The following is a 12,460-nucleotide window of genomic DNA, read 5'->3' as shown; positions in this document are numbered from 1 at the left end:
TAGGAATCATCCTTAGGCATCACTAAAGTCTGTCATTTTATTCAGGAAAATCAGAGTGGAGTGTTGCCAGCCTTTCTAGAAATGAACCTACAAGGTTTGTACATGACTGGTCTCTCAATCTCTCATCAGGATGTCAGAATACTCTGGACACCCATGAGGTTCATTTTCTTGGGCTATACACCCGTTTCTAATTCCATCAGCTTTGTCAGGCAGTGGGGGCCTAATGTGGTTTTCCCTTCTGTACCTTGTGGGAGGCAGAGGATCAAGAATCTATTCACTCCTACTGACCAGAGATTCAAGAAGATTGGCTACATTGTCACTTGGGATGGCAAGACCTTATTACTGCCAAAAATACATGTCCCGGCAGGTTGCCACTGACTCACTAGTTTTTCTCTCCCCATGAGAGTAAGCATACACACTCAGGGGTGGGGGATGATCAGTAAATAGTTGCTAAAAACTGTTAAAAGGATTGTGAATAAATATGGTCCAGTTGATTCCAAATAATCAAAGAAGTAGGGGTATGTCTCACAAATCCAGTTAATCTCAAGGAGGATTGTCCTAAGGTGACTCTGGAGAGGTTATCAGGTAAAATTTCAGAAATTCTCCCCTTGGCCATCATTAAAACAAGATAAGCACTCATTCAACAAATATCTGTGTTTAGACACTGCTGTAGCATTTGGGAAATACAGCATTAAGCAAATCAAAGATCCCTCTTGTGCTTACATTCCAGCAATAGATAGAGACATTGAACAAAAACAGATGAAAATTACAGATTTGTTAGATAAGCCCTAAGGACAGAAATAGGTGGAGGAGGAGAAAATGCCATTCATTCATTCATTTATTCTTTACTTAATAGGATATTTATTTGGCTTCTGCTGTATGTCATATACTAACACCAAAAACATTAGGAGTTCTTGTCATGGCTCAGGGGTAATGAATCAGACCAGCATCCATGAGAACCAATCCCTGGCCTTGCTCAGTGGGTTAAGGATCCAGCATTGCCATGAGTTGTGTAGGTCACAGATGTGGCTTGGGCCTGGCATTGCTGTGGCTGTGGTGTAGGCTGGCATCTGCAGCTCCAATGTGACCCTAGCCTGGGGAATTCTATATGCCTCGGGCTCAGCCTTAAAAACAACAGCAACAATCATTAGAGATACAAAGAAAAGGTAAGATCTTCTGCCCTTGAGGAATTTACAGCCTTGGGAAGACAGGCAAGTCAACATAAAATGGCAATACTGCAATACAATGTAAGTGACAGAACAAGTTACTCCAGATGGTACTGAATGGCCTCCTGAAAGCAAAGTCAGAATTTGGCATGACCTTTCAAGGTCTCTATCCTTTGATCATTTGGCTAAGTGTATTCCCTTCATTATCCAACACTTTGCACAAAGTAATTTCTCAATAAATATTTGTTCAGTTGAGTTAAATTGAATGTGTGTCTCAAGATGTTCCCCTAGGTCAGATATAGATTTAGTTGCATAAGAGATATTTTCTCTTCCAAGTTGCTGATTCTCAGTATCCACATTCCCTTAAGTGCCACTACCTGTCTTTGTGCATGTCGATGGGGTTTGCTGCTTTTAACTGCAGAACTATGCTCTACACCACGTTCACAAAGAAAACCTCATTGGTTTTGTTTGTTTTGTCTTTTGAGGGCCTCACTCACTGCATATGGAGGTTCCCAGGCTAGGGCTCTAATCAGAGCTTTTGCCGCCAGTGTACGCCACAGCCACAGCAATTCAGGATCCGAGCTGAGTCTGCAACCTACGCCACAGCTCACAGCAACTTTGGATCCTTAACCCACTGAGCAAGGCCAGGGATAGAACCTGCAACCTCATGGTTCCTAGTCAGATTCGTTTCTGCTTCGCCACGACAGGAACTCCCCTGTCGTTGGTTTTTATCTTATTTTAGCTCTGTAATCACAGTGAAGTAGATGCCATTATCACCACTTTCGAAATGAAGAGACGGGAGTTCCTGTGGTGCTTCAGTGGGTTACGAACCTGACTAGTATCCATGAGGATACAGGTTCGATCCCTGACATCAGTCAATGGGTTAGAAAACCCAGTAGGTTTCCGTGAGCTGTGGTGTGGGTCACAGAGATGGCTCAGATCTGGCATTGCTGTGGCTCTGGCATAGACCAGCAGCTGCAGCTCTGAATATGCCCCCAGCCTGGGAACTTCCAGTGCCAAAGGTATGGCCTTAAAAAGCAAAAAATAAAAAAACTAAAATGAAGAAACTGGAGTTCTCTTGTGGTGCAGCAGGTTAAGGATCTGGCATTGTCACTGCATCAGCTCGGGTCACTGCTGTGACATTGGTTTGATCCCAGACCCAGAAACTTCCAACTGCCCCAGGCTCAACCAAAAGAAAAAAATGAGGAAACTAAAGCACTGGCTCAAGGTCATGGTAGCTGGCTAGTCTAGGATTTCAACTCAGTTTCTCTACTGTAGAACCACAGGTTTAAAGATTAGGACACCTTTTCTCCCAACCTCTCCCTACATCCTTATTTCTTCCTTTTCAACCAGTGCTTTGCATTTCTTCGACGGTGAGATGTACGGCAATTTATGTAACTGTGCTTCCACTGGACTTGAAGTTGTCCGCTCTATTTTATTGCTAAAAGCGCATTGTGTCCTCCACCACCTTTGTTGACGTGGATATAGGATAGATTTCTAGAGTAGGAATTGCTGCAACAGAGATATATTTTATATAGCACGTCTGAAATAGTCCAAAACTGTTTGTATTGCTAGCAACAGTTATTACATTCCTTTAAATATTTTCTCCCATTCAATCTCCTGCCTTTCAACTTAGTTACTGCATAGATATTTTATACTTTTACAGAGCCGTATCTTTTAATCTGCTGTAAACAAAAAATTATTTCCCAGTCTGAAACCTGTGAATTCTTTCTGTACTTCATTTCTTGTTTTCTGATATCTAGAATATTGATATATAAGCAGACATCCTTTCTGAGTTAGCATGAGTGAGTCTGTTCTTTGCAGCCAGTACAACCTTAATTAGTAATACCATTCTTTAAAAAATAAATCACCCTTTTTTTAGTCTAGGTTCATGAGTTCATAACTTTAGTAATAACTTCTTAAAACCTCAGCAGACTTTTTGTGTGTGTGTGTGTGTATTTAGGGCCTCAGCTACAGCAATTTGAGGTTTCCAGGCTAGGGGTCTAATAGGAGCTGCAGCCACCGGCCTACACCACAGCCACAGCAGTGCCAGATCTGAGCCATATCTTGTGACCTACACCAGAGCTCACAGCAACTTCGGATCCTTAACCCACTGAGCAAGGCCAGGGATTGAACCTGCATCTTCATGGATGCTAGTCAGATTCATTTCAGCTGAGCCACAACGGGAACTCTTGGTAGACTTATCTATTTGATCCCATATAATTCTACTTGCTAATAGTTACATCTTTGGTCTTTTTAAAGACATATTTCTGTGTAATCTTGCTTCACTGGATTTAAGAGAGCACCTGTGGCAAAGTTATGCTATTCACTTATATTTTTTTCTGAGTCACTTTCACTAGTTAGGAAGTTGGGTTTTTTTTTTTTTTTTTTTTTTTTCAAATTAACTTTGGGTTTTGTTTGTTTGTTTGTTTAGTCTTTTGTCTTTTTAGGGCTGCACCCACTGCATATGGGTTAGGGGTCTAATCAGAGCTGTGGCTGTGGCGTAGACCCACTGGATCCTAAACCCACTGAGCGATGCCAGGGATCGAACCCACAACCTCATGGTTCGTAGTAGGATTCATTTCTGCTGTGCCACAGTGGGAACTCCATGTCTTGAATCTAACTGATAAGCCTTTTGCTTTGTTATCTTTTGACTGTGATAGATCTGGATTTGTATGTTTCTATGAGTCTAGTGGCATGAGTAAATAAAAATTGTTATGATTTAAGGAGTTTATTTTATTTTCTTGTACTTGAAGAAAATTTCATGAAGTTACTTCCAAAGTAAACTTTCAAACATACACCTGCCTAATCCTTTTTTTATTCAATTTTTAGTTTTTTAGGGGTTTTTTGGTTGTTGTTGGCAGCTGTGGCATGGGGAAGTTCCTGGGCCAGGGATGGAACCTGTGCCACAGCAGTGACCCAGGCCCCTGCAGTGACAATGCTAGATCTTTAATCCTCTGAGCCAAAAGAGAAATCCTGGGAGTTCCCGTTGTGGCTCAGTGGTTAGCGAATCCAACTAGGAACCATGAGGTTGTGGGTTCCATCCCTGGCCTTGAGTAAATAAAAGTGGGTTCAGTGGGTTAAGGATCTGGCGTTGCCGTGAGCTGTGATGTAGGTTGCAGACGCGTCTCGGATCCTGCGTTGCTGTGGCTCTGGGGTAGGCCAATGGCTACAGCTCCAATTCGACCCCTGGCCTGGGAACCTCCATATGCTGCGGGAGTGGCCCTAGAAATGGCAAAAAGACCAAAAAAAAAAAAAAAAAGTAGGATTTCTCTCTGTTTTTTTAATGGGCTCAGCCTATGGAAGTTCTGGGCTAGGGTTTTAATTCAAACCACAGCTTTGATCTATGCAGCAGATCCTTTAACCCACCGCACTGGGCCAGGGAAAGAACCCACACCTCCACAGGGGCCCAAGCCCCCACAATTGGATTCTTTTTGTGTGTGTGTGTTTTTAGAACTGCACCCTCAGCATATGGAGGTTCCCAGGCTAGGGGTCTAATCGGAGCTATAGCTGCTGGCCTACACCTCAGCCACCACAATGCCAGATCCAAGCCACATCTGTGATCTACATCACAGCTCACGACAACGCTGGATCCTTAACCCACTGAGTGAGGCCGGGGATCAAACCCACAACCTCATGGTTCCTAGTTGATTCGTTTCCACTGCACCACGACGGGAACTCCTCCTTTTTTTTTTTTTTTTCACAGTTGGATTTTTTTTTTTTTTTTTTTTTTTTTTAGGTTGCAAACACAGTTGGATTCTTAACTCACTGTGCCATAGTGGGAACTTCTCCTAATTCTTATTTTTTTTTTTTTTTTTTTTTTTTGTCTTTTGTCTTTTGTTGTTGTTGTTGTTGTTGCTATTTCTTGGGCCGCTCCTGCGGCATATGGAGGTTCTCAGGCTAGGGGTCGAATCGGAGCTGTAGCCACCGGCCTATGCCAGAGCCACAGCAACGCGGGATCCGAGCCGCGTCTGCAACCTACACCACAGCTCACGGCAATGCCGGATCGTTAACCCACTGAGCAAGGGCAGGGATCGAACCCGCAACCTCATGGTTCCTAGTCGAATTCGTTAACCACTGCGCCACGACGGGAACTCCCCTAATTCTTATTTTAATATAAAATGATATGTACAAAAACAGGATGAATATTTAAAAATAATCATATCTTGTGCATTAGTGAATTCATTATTTAATTGATAAATTATTCTGAACCCCAAATATGTATGGAAAATAATACATCTTACAGTACTTTACCTAAAGTATTACAAAATCCATTATTTCTATTGAAGTTTAAATAAGCCCACAAACTAAGGTGGGCAAGAAATATAATTTTGTTTTCCTATAATTCAACTCTATTTCAAGTCCTACATCCCACAAAAATTCTTTTTTTTTTTTTCCCCCTTTTTCTTTATAGTGCCATACCCAAGGGATATGGAAGTTCCCAGGTTAGGGGTCGAATTGGAGCTGTAGTTGCTGGCCTACGCCACAGCCACAGCAATATGGGATCTGAGCTCTGGGTCTGCGACCTACACCACAGCTCACAGCAGTGCCAGATCCTCAACCCACTGAGTGAGGCCAGGGATCGAACCTGCAACCTCATGGTTCACTAGTCGGATTGTTTCCGCTGCGCCACAACAGAAAATCCCCACAAAGGTTCTTAATCTCAGACAATTTAGGGTTCTATCCCTTGCACTTGGTGTTGAGTTAAAATTCCTGAGGCTCAGGCAATACCAAATTGAGGGGACCATTTGTCTCCAGAAATACATCTGAAACCACTCTCCCAATTATGAAGTCCCATGTCTTGAATTCACTCCAGGTGCCCAGGTGCCTAAGTATTCCTGTATACTTGGCCCAATAGTTTTTACACTACTTCTAGCCCATGTATAGGACACCAGAATAATTCCAGAGCTTTTTTGGAATTTGCCCAGCTCTTGAGGCAGGGCGCTCTTGGTCCCTGAGACCTTGAGTCCCCCGCGCTCTTGGTCCCAGAGACCTTGAGTCCCCCGGCAAGTGGCACCCAATGTTACTTTATGTAAACACTCAGTGATTACTGATTCTCTTCGCCTGTCAATCAGAGTAAGACTAGGTCAGTATGGGACACAGCAACGTATTACAGAATAAGTGTGCAAAAGGAGCTCTCCTGGGGCTTGTGTTGCTGCTGAGGCATGGGTTCAATCCCTGGCCTGGGAACCTCCACATGTCATGAGAGTACAGCAAAAAAAAAAAAAAAAAAAAAGTGCGCAAGAAGGAATGAGAAAGAAATGGTATTGTTCACAGTTTTTTTTGGTTGTAAGGAATATAAACTAACTGCATTAAAGAAACAAAGGAAAAAAAATTATTGTAGGAATACAAGGGGGGGAGTTCCCGTCGTGGCTCAGTGGTTAACGAATCCGACTAGGAACCATGAGGTTGCGGGTTCAATCCCTGGCCTTGCTCAGTGGGTTAAGGATCCAGCGTTGTCGTGAGCTGTGATGTAGGTCTCAGACACAGCTCGGATCCCGCGTTGCTGTGGCTCTGGCGTAGGCCAGTGGCTACAACTCTGACTCGACCCCTAGCCTGGGAACATATGTGGCGGGAGCAGCCCAAGAAATGGCATAAAAAGACCAAAAAAAAAAAAAAAAAAAAAAAAAAAATACAAGGGGGGGCATGTGAAATCTGAGAAAGAAATAGATGAATAGTAAAACCTTAAGAAGTGCAGAAGCCCTTCTTGCTCTGGACCTCAGGACAGTAGGAGTTTCAAAAAGGAGATGTCAAGTTACCATTCAGTTAACCCAGCAATAATGCATTCCAGGCTCGTGAACTCTTGGTTCAAATTTCCCAATTCCCAAGAGACTGATGAACAAAGCCTGGGTCAGGTGCATTCTTAGATCAGTCAGCTGTGGCCAGAGAAGTAGCTTTTCTGAGTACTCACATTAGGACTATGGATTTGAAAAGTTTTTTTTGTTTTGTTTTGTTTTTGTTTTTTTGGTCTTTTAGGGCCACACCTGAGGCATATGGAAGTTCCCAGACTAGGGGTTTAATTGGAGCTACAGCTGCCGACTTACGCCGTGATCATAGCAACACCAGATCTGAGCCACATCTGTGACCTACACCACAGCTCACAGCAAAGCCGGATCCTTAACCCACTAAGCAAGGTCAGAGTTGAACCCGCAATTCATGCTCCCTAGTCGGGTTCGTTAATCACTGAGCCACGATAGGAACTCCTGAAAGTATTTCTTAAAGAGGGTTGTTAGCTGATTACCCTAACTTTACTACTGTCATAGTAATAAGTTTACTGTCATAGTAGTAAAGTTGAGAGAACAGCATATGTAAAACAAAAATACTTAATTTGGGAGTTCCCTTCATGGCACAGTGGTTAACGAATCCAACTAGGAATGAGGTTGTGGGTTCGATCCCTGGCCTTGCTCAGTGGGTTAAGGATCCGGCGTTGCCATGAGCTGTGGTGTAGGTTGCAGACGCGGCTCGGATCCCGCTTTGCTGTGGCTGTGGTTTAGGCCAGTGGCTACGGCTCTGATTATACCCCTAGCCTGGGAATCTCCATATGCCGCGGAAGCGGCCCTAGAAAAGGCAAAAAGACAAAAAAAACAAAAACAAAAAAACTTAATTTGGAATTTGCCCAGTGTGTTTGGGACACAGCAAAGAATCTGAACAGCTGAAAAGATTGACAGAAAGTAGGAAAAGATAAAGAATGGGATAGGTTGATAAGGATCGGTCTGTAGAAATTTTTTGAATATCCAACTCATGGTTTTGCCCTGCAGGCAATTAAAGATTGTAAACAAAGGAAAGATATCGTGAAATATCCATCTAATAACGCCAATATCAATATGTAACTCTTTGACGTGAAGAAGGAAAAAAAACAGGTATCAGTGAAACAAGATTAACAAACCAGGAGACTATTTCAGTCCTGAGGAAGTGGAAGAGTTCATTGAAAATGGAAAGGATATGAGGAGTGCAAAGACTAGGTCTGAGAAGAGCTGACAATTCTTGGGGCCTGATCAGATATAAATGTTGATGTATATGAAGAACCAAAGCCTGAGATTTTAGGCTGGATGGCAGAACACAGCGGGTGATTTTTTTAAAAAGGTTGAGATGAGGGTGGATGTTCAAGAGGTAGTCTGATGGGATGGAGGTGTGATTGTTAGCTTTTATTTATTTATTTGTCTTTTTCCAGGGCCACACCTGAGGCATATGGAGGTTCCCAGGCTAGGGGTTGAATCGGAGCTGTAGCTGCTGGCCTCCGCCACAGCCACTGCCACAGCAACTCGGGATCCGAGCCGCATCTGAGACCTACACCACAGCTCACGGCAATGCCGGATCCTTAACCCACTGAGCAAGGCTAGGGATCGAACCCGCAACCTCATGGTTCCTAGTCGAATTCGTTAACCACTGCGCCACGACGGGACCTCCTATACATTGTACTTTAATATGAAGTTGAAAAGGGAGTTGTGAGGACAATTGCTATCTATAAGACGTAAACACATGCTTTTTGCAGCACAATGATTACTTAGATCACTTTCTTGGGTTTTAGCTCTGTGCTTTTGCAAATATATTATAGTTACAAATAAATGATTGACACATGTAACCTTACACACTTTTCTGCAGAATACTGCTCTAGCACCACAGCTTCAATAGCACAGCTACATGGGGAAAACCCAAATCCCTCTATTTGACCTCTTGCTATTATCTGATCATGGTTCCTATGTGTTCATCGGTAGGACATTTCCACGTACAATTGCCGTAAGCTGTGGTGTAGGTCGCAGTCGCGGCTCAGATCCTGCGTTGCTGTGGCTCTGGCATAGGCCAGTGGCTACAGCTCCGATTCAACCCCTAACCTGGGAACCTCCATTTGCCACAGGAGCAGCCCTAGAAAAGGCAAAAGACAAAGAAAAAAAAAAAAAAGTACAAAGTGTAGACTGAAAACCTTACTTTATAGCTTATAAAGATCAATGAAATTTTCCAAAAGGAGCACACAGGGGTAACCAGCACCCAAATCAAGAAACAGATCAGCACCCTAGCAATCCCTCTTCTAGTCACTCCCACTCCTTTCCCAGGAGAGGACTCAGCATAGATTAGTTTCACCTGATTTTGTGCTTAACACAAACAGTCAAACACTGAGATATTTTACATCACTGATTTGCTCATTCCAGGATTATGTCTTAAAAAAAAAAAAAAAAAAAAACCTCCTAAATCATCAAAAAGAGACTAGTTGTTTACATTATGGTACATTTATACATTGAATACTTCGTAGTGATTAATATTGGACTGGATAAAAACCAGGTACACACCAGTAATATAGTATGAGCCCATCTGGGTAAACATATTAAAGAGAATTTATCCCCTTTTAAAAAGTGTAGGTGTTCCCTAGTGGCTCAGCAGGTTGAGGATCTGGCATTGTCACTGCTGGGGCTCTGGTTCGAGCTATGGCCCAGGTTTGATCCCTGGCCGGGGAACTTCTCCATACTACAGGTGTGACCAAAAAAAAAAAAAAAAAAAACATATATTATATATGTGCTGTTATATGCATGAAACACATTTTAGAATAATACACAGGAAACTGATCACTGATACCTTCAGTGAAGAAGGACTTAGGCAAAGGCTTTTATGACTTTCTGTCTTATAAACATGTATTATTGTATTTAATTTTTAAAATATCAATAGAAAGTTGAAGAATCCTCCAAATACAATCCTTACATTTAATTTAAGACCCCTTCTTAACATCTATGCAATAGACACGGGCTCTTGAACTTAAATTGTAGTGTCAGAAAGTGTCTGAATATTCTAGAAGCAAATGGTGACCCACTTAAAATTGTTTACTTAAGCTGCTAAAATTGTTGGTTTTAACTTTGAATCAGGCCATTTCACAGTCATCATTTTCAAGCTCCTAGAATAAAATTGGGCTGACAATTAGTATGCATATCTATTACTCAGGAAATCCAAACAGTTTTAAAAGAAAGGAATGGTAAAAACAAAAAGAAAGAATGTTTGGAAGCTTTAGCTGCTATTACTAAGGAAACCAACTTTATTTGCCCTTTCTCTAGATTAAAAAAAAAAGACAAAACAAAAAAAGTTTGATAAAGGGTAAGGAGGAAGACTAAATAAAGGAATGAAAATATATTTGCTTTTAAATTATCTAAAGTACTGAAAAATAATTTTAATTTCTTATTTTAAAAATTCTTTCCCTGTTAATATATTTCAGTTACATAAATAACACAAATTCAAAGGGAAAAATTTAGAAAACATAAAAGAAACATTTTTCTTAACTTTTTTTTGTCTTTTTAGGGCTGCACCTGTAGCACATGTAAGTTCCCAGGCTGGGGGTCGAATCTGAGTTGCAACTGCCTGCCTACACCTCAGCCCCAGTAATGTGGGACCCAAGGTGAGGCTGAGAACTATACGACAGTTGACGGCAATGCCGGAGCCTTAACCCACTGAGTGAGGCCAGGGGTCAAACCTGCATCCTCTCTTTTATTTAAAAACAAAAAAACAAAACAAAAAAAACACCTCTCTTTTATTTAAAAAAAAAACAAACAAACCTCTTTTAAAAAAAAAAAACAAAAAAACCTGCATCCTCACAGATACTAGTCAGGTTCACTACCACTGAGCCACGATGGGAACTCCCCACTAAATATTTCTAAAAGATTTTTATTCCCCTCCTGTAAACTTAATGTGGTTTTGTGTGTGTGTGTGTGTGTGTGTGTGTCTTTTTGCCTTTTCTAGGGCCCCTTCCTGCGGCATGTGGAGGTTCCCCGGCTAGGGGTCGAATCGGGGCTGTAGCTGCTGGCCTGCGCCAGAGCCGAAGCAACTCCAGATCTCAGCCGCGTCTGCAACCTACACCACAGCTCAGCTCATGGCAACGCGGGATCCTTAACCCACTGAGCAAGGCCAGGGACCGAACCTGCATCCTCATGGTTCCTAGTCGTATTCATTAACCACTGTGCCACGACGGGAACTCCAACGTAACGTGGTTTGTGCCATGCCTGTCAACAACCTACTTTGCTATCGTGACCATGACTGACTGGACCAGAGCCAAAGGCACACTTGTATGGGCTCACCTGGGGGAATCCAGTTCTGTCCAGTCTGTGTGCTACTGCGCCCAACATTGTCTTCTTTCTTGGGTGATAGGTCGCTGAGGGCAAGCTGAGCTCCTCGGTGGTTCTCCCACAGGACTGCTTTCATCACAGGCTTTTTTTTTTTTTTTTTTTTTTTCCTTTTTAGGGGCCACAGGTGAGGCATATGGAAGTTCCCAGACTAGGGGTTGAATCAGAGCTGCAGCTGTCGGCTTATGCCACAGCCACAGCAACGCCAGATCCCAGCTGCGTCTAGGACCTATGCCACACCCACTGAGCGAGGCCAAGGATCGAACACACATCCTCATGCATGCTAGTCGGATTCGTTTCCGCTGAGCCACAATGGGAACTCCCGTCACTGGCTTGACTGGAATGGCTGATGAGCTGATATCTGTGTCATATTCTGAAATTATCTGGGGATGTCTCTCTCCAACTGCTTTAAAGAACTTAACCTTCCATCTTCAAAATGCAGTAAGATAAACTGGAAGAAAGGAACACCTGATTAGAAATTTCTAAGACACTGCATTTTTCTTAGCTCTGACTATGCCTGTCCTGCTTCTGAGTACCAGCTGAACTCTTGCTCACCACCCCTGCCAGCATAAATTCTCACACATGCTGTTTCTTTCCAATTGTGCCTTCCATGTTTCTGTAATCTGATTAAAAGCACTGCTCTTCCAAGAATAAGCTGTCTGCAAGCTTCTGATCACATTATGCTAGTCACCTGCATTCCTCACTGATCCTACCTAGGCTCCACCCTTCAGGACTGCTCTCAGCCTCTATGGATCTATTGGGTTTGGCTGGATCTGTCATTAGTCTCAGGTTTGATATGTATCAAGATTTCTTAGGTTACTCTTAAAGAAGAAAGGCTGCCCTCAATTAATGTCAATGAAAAAATAGATTTACCAGCTTAACAAAAAGACATTTCCTCTATTACATGTTTATCCTCTCAAACCACAAACTATCCAGCTTGGGTTCAAGGCAGCCTGAAAGTCATTACCCTATCCATTCAATTATGAACATGTGTGGGAGGGGCTTAATTTGTGTATAATGTATTTAATTCTACACAACGTATAGTAAATATCCATTTTTTTCTTTCTTTCTTTTTTTTTTTTTTTCTTTTTTGCTGCATGGGGAAGTTCTCAGGCCAGGGAACTGAATCCTCACCCCAGTAGTGGCAATGCCAGATCCTTAACCCACTGTGCCGCCAGGAAACTCCTATCCATTTCT

The sequence above is a fragment of the Sus scrofa genome, chromosome 8 (assembly GCF_000003025.6).
Source record: "Sus scrofa isolate TJ Tabasco breed Duroc chromosome 8, Sscrofa11.1, whole genome shotgun sequence".
Lineage (NCBI taxonomy): Eukaryota > Metazoa > Chordata > Mammalia > Artiodactyla > Suidae > Sus > Sus scrofa.
Note: the sequence above shows the minus strand (reverse complement) of the source record.